Raw genomic sequence first — 24,173 nt, 5'->3', positions numbered from 1 at the left:
CGCTACATGCTCACTTATTAGTACACTGCATCTCATAACGATAGGACCGCTCAAAAATTTGCAACTTTTACATATCCTGTTACATATGTTTGTATATCAACGTGCTAAGGAACGACGTATGCCATATTTCAAATCGTATCAAGAAACAATCTTCTTCCTCTATTATATTCGGTAGAAAAATTATTTTTCTGTTTCATAACTTTGGAACTTGCAAATGAACTTTTAGAACATAAAACGAAATTGTAACAATAGCTTTTATAAGTTTAACTGTTCGGTTTTGTCGTGTTCTCTGCAAGAATTGAATTTGAGGGTAATATAGTTTAGTCTTATAATCATGAGACGCTACGTATTAAATATTCTTTAAGAATTCATAAAACATATTTTGTTATAATCTAAAATAGTCGCTGCAATTATAAGTTACATATAATGTAACTTATTCACTTTTCTTATTACTTAATTACTTCTGTTTTATTAGTTTTCGTCATCAACAACGAAATTACCTCAATTTTCTTGTATACTATAGTGATATTATTTATCATTATATTCTATGGAAGATATTGATTGGTACCTTTTAAATAATTTAAGATGTTTTATTTCTAGCTTCGAGCCGGATGTTTTCTGCATTTTGTTGCGAAGAATAATTGATCATCACTCGTTATTATTTATTTATATACTTCCGTTTATAGTTTATAGTGCGTCTATAATGAATTTCGGATCTTTTAATCGTTACTTACAACCAATTCAAATTTTTCTCTTATATTGGGGTTAGGTATATTATTTATGAGATTCTGGCAAGAAAATTTCTTATTGTTAATCTTATAAAATTGAGACATTGCTTCTTTTACGAAAATGTCAATTTCTCATTACTTCTAAGGAACATCTTACTGGAAGGGAATTTATATTATATATAAGTATTATAAGTTTGACCTTGTTTGGTATTGTTGGCAAGATTTATACAGAGTCTCCAAAAGTTAGAGTTAAACTTCAAAAGCATCTGACACTTGTTAAAGAAGAATTTATAGAACTTAGGAACAAACAAAATAGGCTCAATAAACAATAACAAAATATTGGATTTCTTATACATAAATCATATTTATATAGTGCGTAGTTTTTCTTTTAGGCATGTTATGCAAAGAAACATCGACCTTATTTATTTCATACAACAAAATATTTAACTGACGCAAGATTGAAACTATACAGAAACGTCATACAAATTCTATAAATATCTACATACAATGTAAATACCGTAAGAGATGTTTTAAAATTCGAAAGTCTTTTAAACTGGAGGAAAAAATTCGCTTTCACGTTAGGAACATTACTTTACGAATTTGTGACCTGTGAGTTTAGCGAGACGACTACAAATTACACCGTAAGCAATTACACAAAGGTGATAAGAAGTTACTCCAGTTTACATTGCTAATTAAGAACAGGTTCTTCTGTTTCACTGAAAAATATTCAACCTGTTCGCAACAACGATGAAGGTTCGAACATCCTGTGTTGTCGGATCGGAGACAGCGGATGTTCTAGTAGCTTGAGGCTTCCGCTAATTTCGAAATTAGAAAGCTGGCAAAGCGAGTGGCACGATTGAAAATGGCACTGACAACGAAAGAATGTTCCCTATTTCCCGCTGAAGACACGGCTCATTGTCTTAAAAATCCACTGAGATGGATAGACGTGGCTTGAGTAGGAAAGGGGGAACGTCGGTATAATTACTGTAAAGCAAGGGGTGGTTTTCGATAAAGGACGCCAGTGCACTCTATTTATACGGGGTGACCTACGAAGTCTTTTTCTCCTCTCCTTTCTACTGTCACGACATTATCTACTGACGAATGAGAGAGCAGAGATCATTCCATATAGGGATAATTTAAAAAACCTCGCTTCGTGATGATTCCAGACGCAGCAATTATTACGTGTAACCCCACTGGTTCTTTTAAATTTTAATATTACTTCCACTCCTTATTACGGTAACGCGAGACTCAGTGAAAAGGGGATGAAATATTTAATTTTAAGATGTTTTTCTCTTGTGAGATGTAAGTTTCTTATAGGATGTCTCGTACAACTAAAACAATCTGATGCTAACAAAGACATGACGCAAGTATAAATTAAAAATGTTATCGTGGTCTATCATAAGACCAATACGTTTTATACATTTCATACATTTTATACGTAGTATTAATTGTTTAGATATATTGGATTATTACCGATGTTTATCATTCGTATGATAGCTAACATGTATGAGTTTCATAAAATATTCTTCAGAATATCACTTGAGTTACTTATGTTACACTGCTGTGAATCTGTTGATATTTTTTCCTATTTCATTATGAATTTATCGCATTGTCACTTTATGAAGAATTAGAAGAAACAGGCAGTAATAATATAAATGAATCGACGGCTTATTTTTATTTGAGTAATTCTGAAACCGCAACCATATTGATATTTAGGAATTCAATCGAAAGATTAGACTCAAGAGGAAATGCTCGTATTTACGAACTATTCGTACGCCATGTCAAGAGTCTATAACGCATCTGCCGCTTCTGAAAGTATAGACACCAGAATCCAGCCGTTCGTATGCATGAACGTTTATTTTCTACAGTCATAAAATAATTTCCAAGCCTCTAACATCTGGCTTCGTCGATCATTTATACGAAGTATAAATCGAAGATTTCTCAAAAATGTCTAATATGCAGTGTGTAATAACCATGTCATAAACCCCTACGGTTTTACCATAAAGAGAAAAGCTGGCAACAAATTTTTCGATAATAAACTGTTTAAACGTCTTCTGTAATATTTCACATATTCCCCTTTGGCGTGCACTAGGTATGTCATATTCTTCTAGATCACTTTCACTTAAACTGAACATAAAAATAAAATACTTGCCAAACGTGATGATTGAACTAAGCGGTAGTCAAACCTTTTACATTCTTTTCAATTCTTTCGTAAATCTTAAAAACTAATTTAACAAATTTCACATGAATCAAAAACTAGAAACGAATAATTCTATAAAGAATTAAATGTAAAATATCTACAAAAAGAGGGGCTTCGCTTATTTCCTTTTCTTAAGAAATAAACCGGTCGCCATATGGATTAACCCTAACTCGGATCCAGTGACCTAGAATTTCGTCCATGTTTTCCCCGCAATTCTGAATGACCGCGCGAACCGAGGCATATCAAAGCGTGCCGCTGATGCAGGCAACCTGGTACGCCATGCAAACGAAGATATCACGCGACGTTTATTCCAGGACACCCGTTGGTTCGGCCACCTTTGTTCGGCGGGGGTGATTAAAAAGTTGCTGAGTGAGTCGCGCTGACAGGAGGACGCGGAGCGAGACAGATACAGAGAAGCGGTGAAAGTAACGGACAGAGGAAAAAGAGAAAGGATGGAAGGAAGCAGGCGTGCGAGAGAATGAGTAGCAACGGAGCTGTGGAAAAAGGAGGGAAAGTGCGAAAAACCAAGTTGCGAAAGAGAGAGAGAGAGAGAGAGAGAGAGACGAGGAAAGACGCGAGAGGAGGAAGATACAGAAAATAGGAAAAGAGACAGAAGTTGAGACAGTCAGCGCAGGAGACAAATCAAAAGGATAAAGATGCAAGAGCGTTTGAGGAAAAGGGACGGATAAAAGGGTGACATAGGGACGGGGATGGACGAAAGGGTAAAAAGCGCGGGATAACTCCAACTCGGTGTGTACAACCATTAAGCGCATCGGGTACAACTCCGAATGGGCTCTTGGCGTGATCACCTAACATTTTCTTCCTGTTTCAATCTCCCTGTGTCTCCCTGTTACACCAGCCACCCACCGTGCACAACACGGTTACCCTTTTCTTTTTCTTTTATTTTTGTATTCCTTTACTTGCCGCTTCTTCTCCTCTTCCTTTCTTGGAAATGCTCCTGCATCTGTCATTGCTCACCCGACTCTGCATAAATTGACACTCATCCGATTTACCTGGACCATTGTCGTTTATTTCAGTTATTGTGCGTCGATCTTTTAAACTACGTTTCTTTCGTTTCGATAACAGCCTGTCGATTTAAATGTACGTTAATGATGGAAGTATTACACGTGGAAGTTATCGTATCAGTTTAGTTTGCATTAAAATATGTAACGTTTAATTTTGTTGTGTAGTTAGCCGCAAATTTGTAACACGTATGTTTGAAGTATAAAGGATCCTTTATGTAAGACATTTTTAGAAATATAACAACAATTTGGAGAAGTTTGTTGACTATTATTTAAATTGCTTGATCCTACCTTCTCCTTCTCACAATTTATGTTTCTTTATAGAAAAATGCATACTGTACAATTTTATTAAACTGTGCGGATATAGTCTTAAAAATCTTATTTTTAATAAAAAGAATCTGTTTATTAATATGCACTGTACAATATAAAAATTGTAACACAGAATATATAATAACAAATATATAATCGCTTTATTTATTCCAATTGTTATTTATAGATATTTAGAAAGAAAATACATCCACCGTTTCTTGCATTAACACTTGTTATTTGTTTAACTGCTATCTTCCCTTCTATTATTATTTCTTTTTCTCTGTTTTTTTCTTTTTTTGTTAGATGATAAAATACCTCATTAACTTCATTGAAACAATATTTTTTCATATTTCCAATTGTTCTCAATTTTTATTTGTCAACTTGATTTACGTCATTTATTTTCGGAATCGCCTATACAGGAAATGATTGCACGTGTTCAGATTCGAGGACACGGAAGCATACCTGAACTAGCCTCTTGAACGAGACGGAATTGGGAATTAATTGGTTTGTCGTCTGCAGATCTGCTCTTTCTCGTTTTGCAGTAAGGCTCAGATCTTTCAAGTACATAGAGAAATTAGCTTTCTACGATAATGCCAGATTAGGAACAGTAACATTATGAAAAATGTTCGATAAATTTTCAGGTTTTAAAATTAATTCATCAGCATATTTTAAAAGAGATTAATGCTTAACAAAATTCTTCGATTTGTAAATTAACTGCTTATAATATCGTGTAGCAATTAATTTGTGATTTAATTTCTCATAAAGCTCAACAAACGTAAATTATATTTGCAAGAAAGTTTAGTTTCGATTTTTCAAACCAAAGATCTGTAAGTATAAATTATATAAAAGACCAAAATATTTTACGTCAAATACCCTCTTACAACAGTGACTAGCTATAAAGATCACTTAAATAACTACTAATAAAATTTATACGAAATAGATATAAATGTCGTACAAATTAGCGTCACCTCGATTTTTGAAATATTCAGTTGCAACCCTCTAACATGGACACGATCTCTTAAATCCATTTACCCTCTGACAAACTACATTGTTCCTATATTGGCATCTGAACCATTGAACAATGCTCGGTTGTACTAGAGATAATGTCGCCCATCAAATCTGTCACGAGTAATAAAGGCAATGGTTATGACGAACGTGATTATCAGTGACTCATGACGTGACGTGACTCAAAGTATCGACAGACACTGAGGGTAATAGAAGAGGGTTTCCTTTAGGTTGCATCACGGAGAATCGTTTCTTGTCTTACCGCGGCGACTGTTCACGAATTTATGAATTTATCAGCCGGGGGATCGTTTCTGCAAATGCGATCCACGTATCATATGGGGTGCATATCAAGTACCATCCCCTCATGATCGCGAGACTGGAGCAAGGAGAGCACTCGAGGCTTCCGAGCATGAAAAACGAAGGGTGAATATGCCTGATGAGAACGAGAGTACCGATTTGAACTCTTATGCTTCTTTTGCGTTCGTCAGGTTTTTTTAGAACCATTAACAGGTTTCTGAGAGCGAGCTGTGCGAGTAGCAATTATTAGCAGCATTATATCTTGCCATGAGTTCTTCATGCGCATTTTTTAACGAACGGCGCCGGCGAAGCTATTAATTAACCAAATAACCTGTAATAGTCTGACAATTTCAATTTTTGTTCATATAATATTTCGATGATAAGCAATATGTACTAGGATAATAATCCAATTTAACGAGTTTTGCGTAGTTTTTAATTCTCTGAAATATCTTATATAATAACCCTTTTTTTTACTTAATCACAGTAAATTTTATCTTGTAGGTAAAGTTGCTTAGTTACAAAGTTTATTCGTTAAAAATTTGAGAAATATCACGAATACGACAAAGAAATTGTATTTATTATAACAACCACATTAATTCAAATACTCTTCAACAATGACTCTTAATGATCTACTAAACATATATAATTCTAATGCATTGAAGTATTTTTTAAAAAATTTAATATTCAAATAGTGGAGCTTCGTTTGAAAGACGAACAATATAAAGGTGAAACAAGGAATCTTTTTATTTGTAGCACGACGAATTCATCGTAGGTGAAAAGAGATTTTCTGGACGAGAACTGTCGCTTTTCCACCTTGGGAGGTGTATAAACGTTTCATCGTACGATGATAACGGAAAATGCGCCGTGAAACTGAACGACGCTCGTCTTATTACGTGAGCTGAACCTATACCAATTCTTTTCCTTAAAGTGTCTGCGTTCATTTTTATATCTACTCTTTTATTCGCAGTCGTCGTCGACTATTTTATATCTACATCGAACAGGCGACATATTCAAGCGTGTACAGGTCCCCGTTGACATTCTATTGCGACGTATAAATTTATTGTACAAAACTTTACTGTTCCGTAAAATCATTATTTTCATTTCCTTTAACACATCTTATTCTCTATATTTCAATATCACATAACAGACTCGTATTATACTATCGATGCAAGTTTATTTCTATTTGTTTGAATGACATGTATCTTTAACTAAATTGTTAATCGAACTCGTTGGATATTTTTAGTATGCGCTGTGAAATTCCTAATCTTCTAGACAAAAAACTCAACTTCAGATTTAATAATTTAATAGCGGTTAAATGAAATTTTGATTCGAACAGGAATTTACTTTTTTAAATCAAACTTCAACATTCATCAACTCCTTTTTATAATAAAATTATTCTTTGAAATACAAGACAGATATATTTGTATACTGTTTGATGAAGGGTAGGACTTTTTTATTTAACATCAATTTTATAGACATATATACATATTTTTATGTTCTTTTTGTTTCTTAAAATTATCCACGTATATACAAAATTCAATAGAGCAAAATATTGCTCTCTTCGTATGTATTTCGTATTTTGAGTAATTGCCAATAAAATTTTAAATGGCTCATACTTACACAACATATTCTGTCTGATTATACCCATAGAGTACATTGTCTAAAATTTAGCTGTTAAACCCTGGAACACCCTGTATATGTACAAAACAGACATAAAAATGTAGGAATAATTTATGAACAACGACGTTAGAAAGCACGTGCTATCGTTTACAAAATAATTAAGAAATTATGATTGTGATTTAAAAAGCACGATGTATTTAAGCGTGAAAATAAAGTTGATGAAGTGCGCCAAGTCTTAGACAGTCTAGACACTAAATCATATGTATATGAGTAGGCCTAACAAGTAGATACAAGTAGGTAGATACGAGAACGCATCTGTGAAAAATGCAACGGTACAGCATATGGTGTATCCGGCTTGAAATAAAAGCAAAACGTTGTAACGGAGGGGGTAAATGACGAAAAGCTCTCCCTCAGGTTTGTCCGGGACTGGTTTTAATCCACTATTATGAAATGTACTGACGTCTGACAAAACTGGCCAAATATCGGAAGCGCTGGACGGAAATTAAACCGATTCTGTTCCTCGTCTACTTCGATTTCGATCATCTCCGTTTCTCTCCCCATTTCCCCTCCGAACATACGTATATAATAGGTTCGGACGTATTCTCTATGTTGTTTTCTCAAAAAACAAAAAAAGAAAAAATACCTTTGCCCTCGAATAAAACGTCGTTCTATACAACTTTCCTAACGATTAACTGTTAAATGCATAAAAAAACCTTGTGCTTTTATTTTTATAAAGGTATAAAGGGACCAGGCGAATATTCTGATTATTCGTGACAAATAATAAGACTTTGAGATTTGTGTTTTCAGTCCTTCTGGTATTCGATGCACGTACATTGTAGCAAATTTCTTCTTCGTGTACTAAAACCACCGTGTATAAAATACGTACTAATGTGTACAGGATTAAACATATTTGTTGCGGTAGTTTTGTATGTACCCAGTCAGTGATTTCTCTGAAGTTACGAATATAAGTTAGGTTTCTACCCGCGGAAGTAATTATCCATCAGAATAGTATATATCGTACATTAACCTCTTCTAGCCAAGGAAAATATTGTCCCACGTAACCATCTTCCGCTCTCGTCATAGAATTGTTTCACATAACAACGCGGTAATTTCTCCTGAGACGGAAAAGAAGAAGAACAAGAATTCGAAACAGAGGGGATAGGCAGGAGAAAAACGAGTGAACTGCATTCCCTACGAGAAAATGATTTTTCACCCCAGTCACAGTATAATTGTTACTCATCCTCGGCCTAGAGGCGTCGCATCGAATTTCAGTTGGCCACCAGCGCACCGCACCGTCACGGAAATAGACAACAAGTGACAGCGGTACAGCGGAATTTAATTTCGTTTCGAGATGTATGAACGTCGGACTCGGTGTACACACGCCCATCGGTATGCATGTGTGCATACATATGTACATCGTCGACGCTTTGCTCGGCTGCGCAAGCTTTTAAATGAAATCAATTATCGTACACTCGCGAATAATTATTATGCGGACGGTCTGGACGAAGAAGACGGCTCGTACCGACCAAGAAATTATTTTAACGCTACCCGCCACCGCTTGATTGTTACTATTCCGCTTGTTATGACGGCCGAGATGTTGGAAAACACGAGCTGCTGATTATAATTAGGAAACAGAGGAGAGCGTTGCAGCGCGACGTATGATGGACGTCTACTAAACTTCCGTTTATTATAGTTTCAATTATTTGATTAATTCGTACGATATTCTGAGTTGTCCTAACGTTTCGATTTCAATTTGGAATATTCCTTGTCGCGGGAAACTAATTTATTGAATTTGTGAATTCAGGACACGCCTAGAGAGAAGAGATTTTTCTTTAAATCCTCAAGTATCTATGTACGTACGTTTCTAAAGGAAAATAGATTCTGTTTAAATTGGTCTTTATATTCGTATATGCTCATATACATATTCGTACGTATACATATATAGAAGTAAACATGTGTATATGAATGTTCGTTTAAGCTGAAATAAATCTTCATTGAAGATTTAAAATGCGGAATAAAAAAGATATTTAGTATAGTTAAACGAGAGACGTCTATATGTAATTTTCGTTCGTTATAACTGTAATTATTTGATTGATTTGTACGGTATTATAAACTGTCTTAACATTTTAATTTCAATTTGCTACTTTCCGTATCACGAGGAATTAATTTATTAAATTTCTTGAATGCAGGACACGTGAAATTTTAAATATGATTGCATCGAAACTGACTGTAGAGCACATTGATGTTAGGCACATTAATACAATCGATGAAACGTTAATTTCCAAAAGAAGATTTAATTATTCCCGATGTATAATTTTTCACAGAGAATCCGTTCAACACGATTTCTGTACACGTAATTGTACAATGCTTTTAAATAATCTACCCGATTGATATTAAATAATTATTGCGAAAGCTTCTACATCATGACATTGGACATACATCGTCGCGCAATCAATGTTATTAATGCGAATTATATTACGGATGATTGAACAGAGCTAATTTAGCATGTGTAATATTTCTAGGGATACACATTATATTCCTTTTCTGATAACTTTATCGGAATATTTGATTAATTTCTGACTTTGAACGATTCATTCATAGATGCAGAAAGTAATTTTCTTTTGCGGGTAAAATATTAAATTGAAAATATTGAACACGGATTTAAAAAATAAAGATAGGATTTAAATATAGATTTTTCAGAATATAAATTAAAATTATGCAAATAAACACGTTATACATTGAATATTCATACCTAAAAGTATAAACTATCTGTCGAAGAAGTAAGAATTCATTTAAATATTATCTAGTTTGTTTAATCTGTATCGGGACAATGATTTTATAAATTTCAAACGATCAATTCGAAGAGAAGTTTATGAGGGAAAATATCTCACTGGCGACCTAACACAATTTTCTGGCTGTTACGCTTTTGCTGCTTTTCGTGGTCGTCAAGATGACGCTATTTCAAATTCATTAAAAGACTGTGCAGAAGAAGCAATGATTAAAAGCTAATAAAATCTTAAGAGTAGGACTTTTTTTTGAAAAATATACCACCGAATTTTTTCACGATATTTTCAACAAAAAATTGATAAAACCTACAATTTTTAGATGATCGTTATTGATAATTCATATGAAAAAAGTATTCAAATTCAATATTAACCGAGCATGCGCTTTGATCCTTGATGCATCGATAAAAGGAATTTTAAATTGATTTTTTAATAAATGCTATTAATTATTGATCTATCTAACGAATGCTATTTAACAGTATAGTTACTCAATAAATTTTCAAATATTTCATACTTTTATAAAATTGATCACCTGCAATTTTTAGATATTTATATAATATATTTCGGCTTTTAACGATTTACCGATTTAAATAGAACTAAGTTTCGACTAAAATAACGAATAATATTACATTTATCGATTTTCCAGAAGTAACTCGAATAGAACCATTTAAACAGAGAGTTTCTGCTATAATAACGCGAATGACATTTTAGTTACAATCCGTATATATAGATTCTCGACGACTAAAACGTAAATAGAATTATACGTATGTATAACCCATTTTAGATATCTCGATCGATATTTTATTCTAAAATTATTCGTGTTCTAAAATTCGTAGATATTTATAATTTAGCGACACGAAAATCTTGAACTGATAATATAATTGGTTCGGTATCTTATTGATATTTATACTTGAACAGCTAGAATTGCTTTCCTTGGAAATTTTTCCTCCTGCAACGAATATATTCTAGACTCCGCCAGTTTAATAGATATACCAAGTGTATGCGTGCTGGTTGGACAGGGTCAGCATTTCGAAAGTTTCGCCGTGCCCCAGGATCCAGAGCCGATTAATGGACATATCCGATATTGCACGGCTGCGTGGCTGCAAGTATTAAACGTTACAGTTACAAGGCCAGGAACAGAGCGCGTCCATGTGGCCGACCGCTTACACGTGTTTCCGTATGCCGTGCAGATTTCCAGGGAAAATAGACTTACAACTATGCTAGCAGGGGAAGGTTACCATAGGAATAAGCCAGCGACCTCTAATGGAGATGGATTTCTGCATCAACGGCCACGCTGGATGACAGCTAAGCTTTGAAAATTTTATGTTCAATCCTACGTCGCCGTCTTCTGTGACTTCGAGCGTACCATCTACCATCCTTCGTTTTTTCCCATCTTTCTTTTCTCGTTTCTTTAATATATGAACGGTCGAGTACATTTGCTCAGACGACAGACTGTCCACAACATTTCCACGCGAAGATTATCGTGACAAATATACGAAAGTAAATGTAAGCGAATGGCGATGAGTCGTGTCTCATGAATTATAATTAATGATTGGAATTTATTCTTCAAGAAATTGGACGATGAATTACCATGTGAATTTTGTTTGGTAAAAGTAGATATTGTCGTGTAGTATATAGGTATATTCGATGCTTCTTTTCACGAAAAAAAGGAAAAAAGAAAAAACAATGATCTCGAGCAAATAAGGGTTACATTGTTTTTGTGAATCATAACACTGGACATGCAACAAGCGATGTAAAGTATGACTTGTGTGAAAATCGATCATAACGTTGGTTCGACACGATCGAAACGAGCGACTGGCACTTTGGCTGAAACGCCGAGGCTATTTATCGGCGTAATAGGGCATAACGGAGCAGTCATCAGCTGATTGATGCGTCGACAGGCTCCGGAGGGTTTATAGGTGGTTGCGAGCCGACGATTCGCTCTCACTTTTCACTCTCGGGACGTATTTGGATAACGCCGACTGCCAGACGGGAATATTATTTGCTTGTTACCGCCTGCTTTACAAAGCCAGCTACACAATCGTGAATTATAAAGTACGACGTTCCAGCCGTCCTGAATTACGCGTGTTTTTGACACGACAACGATGCTATTGTGTATCAGTGACAAACTTCTTTCTTTTGCATTAGTAAAAATAATAAAGGGAATTTGACAGCTGACACGAATGGATATTGTATGCAAATCTATTGAAAGTACGTGGATTAAAATAGACAAAATAAAATAAAATGCACTTTTCAACGTAGTTCACTTTTTATTTGTTGATCTAATCTATAAGATCGTTTCAACATTTCACATCGTTTATCTAAGTTCGGAAAATATTGTGTGACTTTAGGTAAAGCTGTGTGTAGTTAAATATTGTTGGAATACAACGATATTTCACGCATAGGCATAAGTACCCTTACACAGACACCCACACAGACATTTGAACAGGACACTTAAACAGGTCATACTCATTACTGTATAGTGAGTGGGGCTTAAAATATTTAAGGGATCATGGGTCACTACCTAAGTTTAGTCTGAGAGGCCAACTATCAACAATTCTTGTATACGTTGTTAATTATATCACTCGCTTATATACATCAGGTTCTGTAGTTCTGTTTAATAAATATCACTGAATATTATTTTAACACAAACATTGTGTCTTCCACAGATTATTAATCTTAACTTCAAGATGAAATTCTAACAAATACATTCCAAGTTATTTTAAACATTTTCATATTGTTACGATACACTGGAAGTTCACATGGCTTGAAAGCTTAGGCTAATTGTAAATTTAAAAAGATTATCAGTTAACGTTTAGATAGGTATTATATTTAGTTATTATATTAGTCGAACTATTCACGTTTTAAACAAAAAATTGTTGTTCAGGCGGAAGAAAAGGCAAGAGCATCCTTCACGTTCATTAATTAGTATCTTTTTCAATGAAGTTTATTTGCATAGTTAAATTTTATTATTAGGCAGGTATATTTTAAAAGTATTAAGTTTTTTAGACGTTCATAGAACTCATAAAGGTATTTCATAAAAAATAGTTTACAGTTGCTATTTAATTGCAGTAAAATATGAATTGCAATAAAATTCATACAGAATGAACTATTTAAGGAGGAAATATTTAAAGACATTTAAATATTTAAAAACGTAAATACATACTTCTTGTCTTTGATAAACATTCAGTCGTTGATTAATGTAATTATTTTCATTCTGTTAAATGATCAAAGTTTCTACTTATATCGTAATCCCATTTTCCAGCACAAACAATTCATTATATTTCTCTTATATGATATGATGTATCGAGAAGTAAATGAATGGTATTGTTAGGTAAAAATATGTTAAATTAACAAAAGAATTAGATTATTGTTACGAAAAATATTGTGATTGAGCCATTAAGTATATGAAGCGTTTGACGTGATGACAGGTATGGTGGATAGAGTATGAGGAGTGGCGGGATCGCTTCTATTATTAACTTCCGGATATTTGTATTGGACTCCCTGCTGACAGCAGAACCATTTGTGTTACACCCACTGTGACTCACGCCTTTAGGAACTTTTGCGTGATCCATTAGCGAAATTCGATCTTCTACATCGAACGTGGGCGATCCCTTCCTTTTCTTCATTTTAAAGTTTCCGATGTGAAAATGTAAAAATGTAAAAATTATCATGCGACTGCTACAAATTGGCTACAGTGGCACTTACGAATGGTAACAATATACATAATGTGACATATATAACAGGAAGATGAAATATTCAATTTGTTGACATTATAATAATCGACGATACACATCTCGATGTTCCTCATAAAATTAATGATTTACATCGAAGATACTTTTATTTCTAGAAGATTTCAACGGAATTCCTTTCTAACGAAATATTTAATCGGTTCAGCCGTGGTTTTAGTATTATTGCTTCGCATCCAATAGTCTTAATCTGTTCCAAAATAGGTCAATAACCATCGCATGTGGTATCATGCGATTGTGGTACAAAGCTGGTTTTACACGTGCCGACATCGTACCATTGCCCGTGGCACGAATTTAATGGCATGAAATGCACTTCCAAATGTCGGCAGCTACCTACGAGTTCACATAGAAGATCTAGTTTAAAGCAACGCGTTTCCAATGCCGCGGACAATGGCACAATAATGGTCTGTGTGAAACCGATCTAAATGTGTAAATCTCATTTGAAATAGCAGCAGATCATGTGGTATCAGTAGTTCAAATCGTTGAACATATTAAACAACGAGAGATATGAATTGTACAGCATCGAGTAACACGAGATAACAAATGAGTAATTTAACCTTACCAGGCGCGGTCAAATGACTAGTTTCAAAATTTAATTAAAAATTGTAAAATTGTATATTACCTGATTCATCAATTTCTCAATTTTTGTTACGATAAAAATTTACATAAAGTTAGATGGTCAAAAGGAATAACAAAAAATGTACAATTTTAAATTGAATTATAAAACCGACCATTTGACCGGGCCTGGTAACGTTAGTATTAAAATTTACTGTTCATATAAATTTATTAAGTTGTGCGATAAATTTATTCGCTTTTCGATGTCTCGCATTATGTAACAAATGTTATGGAAAACGTTATACTTCCTTAAATGCAACTACAAGGTACGTACATGATGTGTTCGTCCGTGCGTAAATTTTACACCGCTAGACAGATTTGGACGAGCAGGAAACACCCTTCTAACATTTTCGATAGTTACCGGACATCGTGACATCATTATTTCGGCGTATTAAGCAAGAATTTAATAACGTGCCAATATGTTTCAGCCGACAAAATCTCGGGAACACGGCGATAGCGCCGCGAGGGTTGAACATTTCACGTTATAAATCACGCAGCGCACCTATATCCTCGTTATAACGGAAGGGCCTGAGGATTCTGTATTCAAAGGATTAGCATGAAAATAATAGAATGGATTATATCGCGGGAACCTGTGAATCGGTATTGAGTCAGAGGTGTTCCATTGAAATTTATATCCGGCGCGAATGGTCGCGGAGTTCATTGAACGCGAAACTTCCACGTTTCTTATTTCGTCCCGGCTATCGGCCGTTTCACCTGAAAGACGCTAGAACAATTATCGCGATGCCATTTCCGCGTCCGTAAAACGCGAGACTCCTCGAACGAACGAGTGTTCTCGAAGACAATAAAGTCGCGAAACTTCGCGGAACATTTTATTAAAACGATGCAAAATGCATCGCGGCTGTCTCGGGCGAATGCCCTTCAAGAACTCGTGCAAACCACTTCTTCGAAAACGTCCGCTCTGCACAGTCCACCCCCGCGATCGTTCATTTCGCGGCATCATACACGAGGAACAAAGGGAACTAGATACGTCGTAAGTACCTGGCGTAAATGATTCCTCCTTCCAGCAGCTGCAAACAGAGCAGTACTCGGTATATATATAAAGACAAACAAGAATTAACGACCAATTAGGGGAGTTAAGAAAGAATCCTCGGCCGAGATAATGGGACGATCCATGGTCGGGCCGTGTTGTTACGAAATGTAATTAAGCCCGGTCTACAACAATTTGTGGAAATCATTAACGAACGGCCGCCTTTCGCGATTCCGTGGAACTTGTCGTAAGACTGCGCCATCAAGATGGCTCGGAGACACGCCAGAGAAAGAGACCTATAGACAGAAGGGAGGACGGTTTCCCTTATTATAAAGCGTTCTTATTATAAGGAGGTCCCCTAATTATTGTCGTCCCTTGAGAAAGAAGGACTCTTGCCTCCTTCAAGCCACTTCGAGTACATTAAATTATGCTTTCAACGGTCTTGAGAAAATCTCTGCATTAAGTTGCTCCTTTATTTTATATGTGCGTGCGCGGATTAAGTATGCACTTGTGATTTTGTATCGTACCTTCCGATGGTTACAATTAGTTCAGTTTGCCATCCTTAAGAGCAACAGTTTTTTAAAACACGTTTATCCCACTGTTATTTAGTAATTTTCTAATCAACGGGGAATGGAGAGAAGTTACAAGTTTTGCAGATTTAATGAGGTCTCCAACAGATTTTAAACTTTCCATTTTCTATGTCTAATTATTAAACATCGCGTGATAGTATTGGCATCTAATCGTTTGAATTGTTTGAGTTGACCTAGACAGTGAAACTGATCTCGCAGTGAAATAAATTATTTTTACTTCCTGCTAGATTGAATATTAGATATTCGTCTATTAATAATCTAAATTTAGTTTAATAAAATTTCTAATTTTCTAAATCTCTTCGGCACAAGGTTATTGTAGCACAAATGTAACATTTGCAGAACATAATATAGAACATTATCGTATAGTTCAAAGTCTTCAGTAAATACAGGCTTTCGAATATTTAAAATATCTGAATTCCAATCTTACAGACGAAGCAAAGATTCGTAGATGTTAATGAAAAAGCAGCGATACCATAAATAAGGGAAACTGCAAGAACGCGTTGTACCGTTATTATAAAACCTAAAGTATACTTCCTTATTAAACCTTTTAACCGTTTTTCCACGTATACAGGTTTTACCGACAAAAGAGATTAAAGGCCACTCAGTGTTTCCAAAAGCGGCTTATATTTATTATATTATTATATTTTCGTATCTTATCTCTTTCCTTACACGTTCGTTTACTGATTCAAATATTCAAAGTATATGTACGCGATCTACCTTTATGCGTGTGTATGTGTTGCCTGATTTACATCGAGTCGTAAAACAACTTTGGTATCCATTAAATTAATTCTAACAAGTTAGCAAGCGGATACTGTAATTATTCAAATTTTATTTGATCTGTATCCGATCTGCATAGGTAAACGGGATGTTTACGCGTTAACTAGTAATAAGTTAAAGTCGAGAAGCATACTCGAGGAGACGTGGATCTCCTTTGGACGTTCGGTTAAAGAAGTTTCATCCTTCTTCTTTCACTCGATCTCCATTGGGAAAATGCAGACGTCGCGTTCAGCAAGCAAATTTTTTCCGTTTGCTCTACCTCCTCTTCGTCATCATCGAGGAATTTCTGACATTCCGGCATAACAACCGGAGAATCGCGATCGCTTCCATGTCCCCGAGACTGGCTTCTTTCGTTTCCTTTGATTTCACCAGAAAAAGACGAAACGCAAAGAAATATAATTTTGCGTCGAATTGCCTCGGGTAACTCGATTACTTCTTGATATCGCTTATTGCTCGTTTTTACCTGCAATTTTATTTATTTTTAATCGCAGCAGCAATCAGAGTTATTTTTCCCACCGACCATTACGATAGCAATTAGTTGGAGCGTTACTCACAACGCGATGACACAAAAATGATTGCAGTTTCTGACGTTGTTAAAGCACCGTTACCCGCTTTTTGCGTCACCTTCTGAATTAACTCGTGCTTTTGATCACTGTACTCGAATATTAAGCTAGTGTCATAAATACGACAGGGAATGCATAATACGTATTCTTAATAAGAATAAACGAACAGTTGGCAGCTTTAATTTTTACAGAATTTAATGACGCTTATAATAGCACAATTGTGATCTAACTATACTTATTTGTAATAAAGATTCATTTAACACAATGCGCGGAATGTTTAATATATTTCGATTTAATAAAGATAAAAATACTAATGTTACTTTACCAAACAAAGGATCATAACTCACTCATTTTTAAAAGCTAACAAAACTTTCCTATTAAATTGTACCCGTTGAAAGATCGTAGAAACATTGTTATCGGTGTACTCACATTTCGATTTATATATTCATTATATTATTATAGCCCATCATATATTTTCTTCCGAGATTATTCTGTTTTATTTCTAAATATCTTGGTACCATTTTGCAGCTTGTATTTTAATTTTTTTAAATTTCACAGTTTTGCTAGGACACCGTCAATGAAATCTGCAATTTTCGCGCGTGTTTTCTCGAATGGCAACACTCTGTCAAGGCCATCGATTTTCTTACCCCTTTCGACTTATCTTCAGGCTCTATTATACACCCTCGTCCTAGCTTTGCTTATATTTCCCCCTCCTAGGCTATGACCATTCTTGTCAGCGTGGCCTTTCGCCGTAAGTGAGATTTTGCATATTCAAACGTGAAACACGCCCGAAGCTGAGTGCACCATCCTGCCTTTGCCCGTTACCCGCACCTTCCTTTTAATTATTGCGATTAATTAAGCCGTAACAAGTCTGCGCGGTAAGGAATAGGTTGTGGGTGGAACAGAGTCGGGGGGTTGGAACAGCCGATGGAACTAAGGAGAATGGGGGGAATTCATTATCATCGAAGTCGAGAGACGGTAAATCACGCACGCGGAATTGTTAATATCGGCACCCTGAATATTGAGACGGCCCGGAAGATTTACAAGGGAGACGCTCGAGAAAGGGATATTAAACTTTCTCTCGGAAGTATATTAAGTCGATATGAAACTCGGACTCTTCCCGCGTCCCGTTTCTTCCCATTGTGAAACAGTGATATCGTTTGTACTTAATCGATCGCGCGGAATCGGAATTTCAGGATGTTTTTACGACGGGCCATAAATATCATTTCGATCGAACCGATCATATGCCACAGGAATCTTCTCCCTTTTCTTGCTGTACGAAGATTTATAGTGGGTTTTCATATTTTTTCGTTTAGATTGCAAGATATCACTGGGCGATCATATTAAAAAGCGTTGACTCTGGTATCGCTCCAAAAATTTCTCCCGTGATATTATTCGCGCACATTTATCGCCAATCTCACGATCGTGTATATGAACGTTATTTATTTATAATTTTAGTTATTCATAGGATTGATAGATCAGTAGTTTCCTTTAGATTTCGTACAAGTTTATGCGCGAAATTTTTGTTCTGTAATAAAATGTATTTACATGTCAAAGAAGTAGTAACGCTAAAAATTTGGAAATATTTTATTCACTACAAACAATCGCAGTGCTTATTCATCAATTGAGTTTTAGAAACTGTTATGTAAAGTCTAGTACAAAATTTGTTTGTAATCATAGAAAGTACTCGACAAAAGTCTTATAAATATTTATATTGACAAAACGCGTAGTGAATTCCAAAATCAAATGGAAAGATAACTTTGATGTAGAATTTGCTTACAATATATTGAATCTTAAAATTATTTTCCTGAAAAAGTTGGAAAATATAAGTTACCATGTTACTCATGATCTTTGAACAATGGGGGAAGAAAGAAAATGAAAAATTTGTATCTATGTGTACAAACATATAAAACATTACTAATTTTTGTATTAGAAATTGTTTACCTTGGTAATATTATTTAGATCCTGTCAAGATTATAATTTAATTTTCCCTTTCAAAATTACTGTTTCATCCTCTTGTCTGTTAAACCTTCTTTTGCCCATTACCGTAATTAATAAGAAACACCGAATCGTTTTGCAAAATATTATCATTTCAAAAAGATATAGACACGTTTCATGGAGAAGTAAATCGACTCTCCGCGTTCAGTATATTAAACTTCGAAACACAAACTGACTAGAAACGTGGAATGTACTCTGTTATTCTCAGCCGTAGAAATAAAAGGATATTCCATTTGTATTGAGAATCGGAGCGAGTGATATTTAAGCGATTGGAGCGCGCGCGATATTAAAATCTTAGGACGTAATCGTAAACGTAGATAGCCGCGTCGCGTGCAGGATTTGAAATTACGGAATCAAAATTCGTTCCGGCTGCTACGAAGTTCGCGTGGCATTATCAGAAAGTTCCAGAACTCGCATTATATCCATCGACGGAAACATCGGCTTCCTCTTTCCGAGCTTGGCCGATCGTAAAAGCGAACGATGGAGAATGAGAACGAGAAAACCAGAGGTAAATCTACAGAGCGAGCCTAAGCAAATGGTGTTCCACGAAGGGACGCACGCATGCATACCTACAGTCGAAGCCTTTCGGAAATTGTTGATGCTATGGACGTCGGGAAAATACGGCCGCTGTTTGCGTTCGCGTCTCGAATTCAGCATCACGTTTCTTAAGGACCGTTCTAACACTGGCGGCCCGAGTTTAATTGCTGACTACGAGAAAGAAAATTCGTTTCCATGTTTTCTTTCTTTCTTAGTCGTTATTTTCCTATTTGCAAGTAACAACGAACAGAATATTAGAAACTACGCTAGAAAACGGAGGTCGGAGAAGAAAAACGTGATAAGTATATTTTTGTTGATTTTTCATTTTAACGTCGCTTTACGATTAAACAGGAGAATTTTAACATGGCGCAATCGGAAATAAAAACCTGTCGGATTCGATGATGTAAGTTTTTTAGAAGATGATAAGTGAACGAAATTTTGTGCAAGTCAAACGTATGACTATTAAGGCGATATTTTAGTATCATCTTCAATATTGCGATATTACGATGGCTATTACTTTGAAAATTTAGAAGAGAGTGAAAAGACGCATGTTTCGGCTCCAAATCCAAGTGAAAAGACAATTTTCATCACATATATGGATTGATTGACAACGTCCTGAATCTTAAAACTGTTTCCCTGTAAAAAATAGGAATGTGACTTATCGTGTACTTTACCTGTAATCTTCAAATGTACTCGGAAAGTTGGTAGATTTTTTGAAATCTTAAACTGTACTCCGCATATTTTGCATTTAAAGTTTATCGATTTTGTTCCTTTTGATACGTTAATCTTAGTTAATCTTCGTACAATTTATAAAATCACATTGTGCGCGTATGTATAAAGGCTATACTACTGAATCAGTAGAATAACGAGGATAACGAACAAATTTGTTTCAACGAAAATTTAATTTCACGTTCCATCAAAGGTAAATATATACGATCATTTCATGAAAAATGTATTTATAGTTTTATTTCAGTGGAAATGTCTTAGCAGGAAAAACGGTTTTAGCGTGCCATTTCTTGAAACTAACCTGCGCGACGACGACGACGACGACGACGACGACGACACGGAAAAGGGAGAATATCCATGGACAATCAGCGGAGCATATTTCATATTCAGCGACCCGTGACCTTGCAATCTTCGAGTAGAAGAGGGTGGGCTAACTGGCCGGACGCCTCTGAAATTGAATCCACAATCGAGAGCAAGTCGTCTCCTCTCCACAGTGTAACGTATGCATTGGTTTGAGTAAATGGACGATGTCCATCTTCTCCTCTTCGTCCTTTCCATTTCTTCCCCTTTAGTCCGTTCCAACCCCGTTCCACCTATCTTCCCCTACACGTTCCCAGGATGTCCCCAAGAGCATCGAAGTCCTTTTTGCGCGTTCTACGTACTTACTCGACCTTGTCCACGTTTTCTCACCCTAATCCGCTTTGTTGACAGCAACGTGTGTACGTATGATTGTCCCCTATGTACACCTGCGGATTTCTACTCTAGCAAATGGCAGTAGATTTTCTGAACGCTCCTCGTTTTCTTTGAACGCGACTAATGGGGAATAATTTGATCGCAGAGAAGTAGACGTTATCGATGGGGAATTAAAGCGAACAATTGCACGGTTTCAAAGTTATATCATGCGGCGGAATGACGTAATGAGATGTCGCGAAACATGGTAATTTGTATGGCATCTGTGTATCTGTAAACTTGATTCTTCGACGTAGCATTTATTAATAGAGTATATTTCTTTCGTTACGATATTGTTTTAGGATTTACAAATTATAAGTACGTGGTTATGGTAATTCAAGCGACGATTTAAATCATTTCTCTTAGTTAAGGGGTTAACAGAAAATAACTGACATTTGTATAAATTAATACAAATGAACGAACGATGGACGATGAACACTGGCGAATGTAATACAATCATAGATCTACCCGATAATATTTATTTGCAACAGATTTTATAAATAATAAGATGAATCATTCACTGCATGTGTTTGCATCGCAAAGTGCTTACGACTAGGTTTATGATATTGTAAGATATTTTGTATTTCAATTTCGTACTTCGTAAGGATAGAAACGTGAATTACTGCGGCACGAAGTCGTCGGTTTATGACTACGATATACGATGATTTTAATTCGTTGTTATTGTTAACTCGACAAACAAAGTGGATGTGACACTGTTCAGCATTATGAAAAGAAATGTATTTTATGCAATTATATGCTCTGTTGTAAATCAGAATCTATGTGGTACTAACGTGGCGCTCGCGTGCATTAATATTCTTGACTAATTTTACGACAATACGGTAGTTGTTCCCATCAAAGCAAAGAATGATTCTTTTTATTTGCAGTCGATTTGTCGGTTGTCAACGGAACACTCCTATAATGCAGAGCTATTACTCTCTCGGGGACGAACTTTTAATTAACGATCGTTTTAAACGAGCGTAATTGAAGTGGAACGATCTGTCATGTGCGTAGAAAAGATTGAAAGCTGATATGTGAGTTCATTTGTTCGCGTTATGCGCTATAGAGAGAGTAATCGATGACACAGAAAAGTTTCATCTGACCAGCCACTAAAGGGTTGTCCATATCGTGTAATAACTCGGATTCTGTTATCTCTCTTTCAATCGAAATTCTCTTCAGAGTTTTATTCTTTCCCAATTTGAAAAGCCGTGAAATTCAATTTCATAACTGAATTTTCTGAACACTTTTGCCTTATTGAAACTGACAGAGAAAATGATCCGTTAGCAACGTGAGCGATGATATATTATTCTCTTTATCGAATTAGATACGGTATTTATAGCGATTGAAAATATAGGAAACATTTATGTACGCTTCATTTATGAATAACTTGCACTCATAATAAAATCTAGTTAGAAGTATAAAACTTAGAAGATAAGAAGAATAAGATTATTATCGCATTTCTGTTCTGCAATAATTAGACATAAAACATGCTTGCGTGTACGTGCATAACTAAATCATAACGAGTAATCCATTTTTTATGTGTATTTAATTCATCGTGAATATTATATTCAAAATTATTTAACGCGTATTATGATCAGCCAATAAAGCTGCGATAAACTTAGAATTTTATTTTTCAATAAATATTATTACAGATTATTTTTATAGCTAGAAAATATTACAAAAATGCGAAACTTTAGAAGATAGCGCATGCATTCTAAAAATATGAATAAAACGAAGCTACATATTTATTCCAACAAATTCACCAACTGTTATCTGGTTAAATTCGACAAGTTATTAAATTAAATGAACCAATAATTTTGTCCCGCCAATTATGAAAATGATAGGAAGATCTTGATGTTAATCTTTGAGATGGAAATTAAGGTGCCAGTCACTCGCAAAGAAGTCGGACTGATAAGCAGAATTCGTGCAGACCAAAGGAATCAATTAAAAATGAATGCCGACGAATTATTAAGAGATACTGCGACTTAAGCACCACCGGGGAACTTTCGTATCAGAGACGGCCAGAAGAAAGTTCGAGACTTGCTCGGAAGGGAAATAAGTTTAAACTTCGTACTTTCGTTACTCGAGACACCTGTGAACAAACAGACGCGTCTACGACAAATTAAAACTTGTCGCTCTGCTAAGTTACCGTCTTGCGAGTTTTCCGTGTTATACGTTATTTCCTCGTGATATTCCACCAATTATCTCATTTATCGAAGGTAAACACGAATTAAAACATTTCCCGCCTCTTTCTCTCTACGTTCTCGTTTTTCAAGTTCTCGTTTACGACGATTACGTTTATAGTCGCATAAATCAAATATCCGATATCCTAATTAAACAAAAGTTTCAAAAGTTGCTACGATTTCTGTAATACCAACAACGAAAGACTAGAATCTTTGACATGAAATTTAATTAATAGAGATACTAATCTAAAAGTGCGTTAAAATTTATGACCGGACTATGCGACCAGCATTTCGGATAGGACAAAACGAAGGCGATCGAACGACTTTTGCAAAGAGTATCGAGCATACTTTTAGTTTGTTTAAGGAAACCGCCAGACGTGGTTGCGAATACGCGGAAGAGGCGTGGTAACTATCGGCGACCCTTTTCCAGCGGCTCCCTCGTCGACAGCCAACAGTCCACCCCGCGCAACCGCGTCTACGTTAGCGAACATGTTTGAGCCATTCGCACGCGAAATTTATTCATCGGTTCGTACAAAACAGCATCGCGAGTTGTTTAGGGCTCGATGAAGAATTCACCGAACTACGCTGACCTGTTCGCTATTCCGTTCCAGCCCCTATCCTGTTACGTCGATAAATTTGCCTGGTCGAAGCCCCTCCTTTGCCACTGAAAATGATTAAACTTTGAAAAGTGCTCCGATTTCACCGGTACCGCACGCTGTCCATTCCGTTTGCACGCGGTTCGTCAGGCGATAAATAT

At 35.6% G+C, this 24,173-nt stretch overlaps 1 protein-coding gene across 7 annotated transcripts in view; it reads right to left on the bottom strand.

Annotated features, from left to right (window-relative positions):
• LOC139990284 (EGFR adapter protein) overlaps positions 1-24,173 on the bottom strand; it is a 282,495-nt gene that overhangs the window by 128,686 nt on the left and 129,636 nt on the right. The gene's annotated exons all lie outside the window — the stretch shown is intronic.

The sequence above is a fragment of the Bombus fervidus genome, chromosome 8 (assembly GCF_041682495.2).
Source record: "Bombus fervidus isolate BK054 chromosome 8, iyBomFerv1, whole genome shotgun sequence".
Lineage (NCBI taxonomy): Eukaryota > Metazoa > Arthropoda > Insecta > Hymenoptera > Apidae > Bombus > Bombus fervidus.
This window is presented reverse-complemented; position numbering and strand designations above follow the sequence as displayed.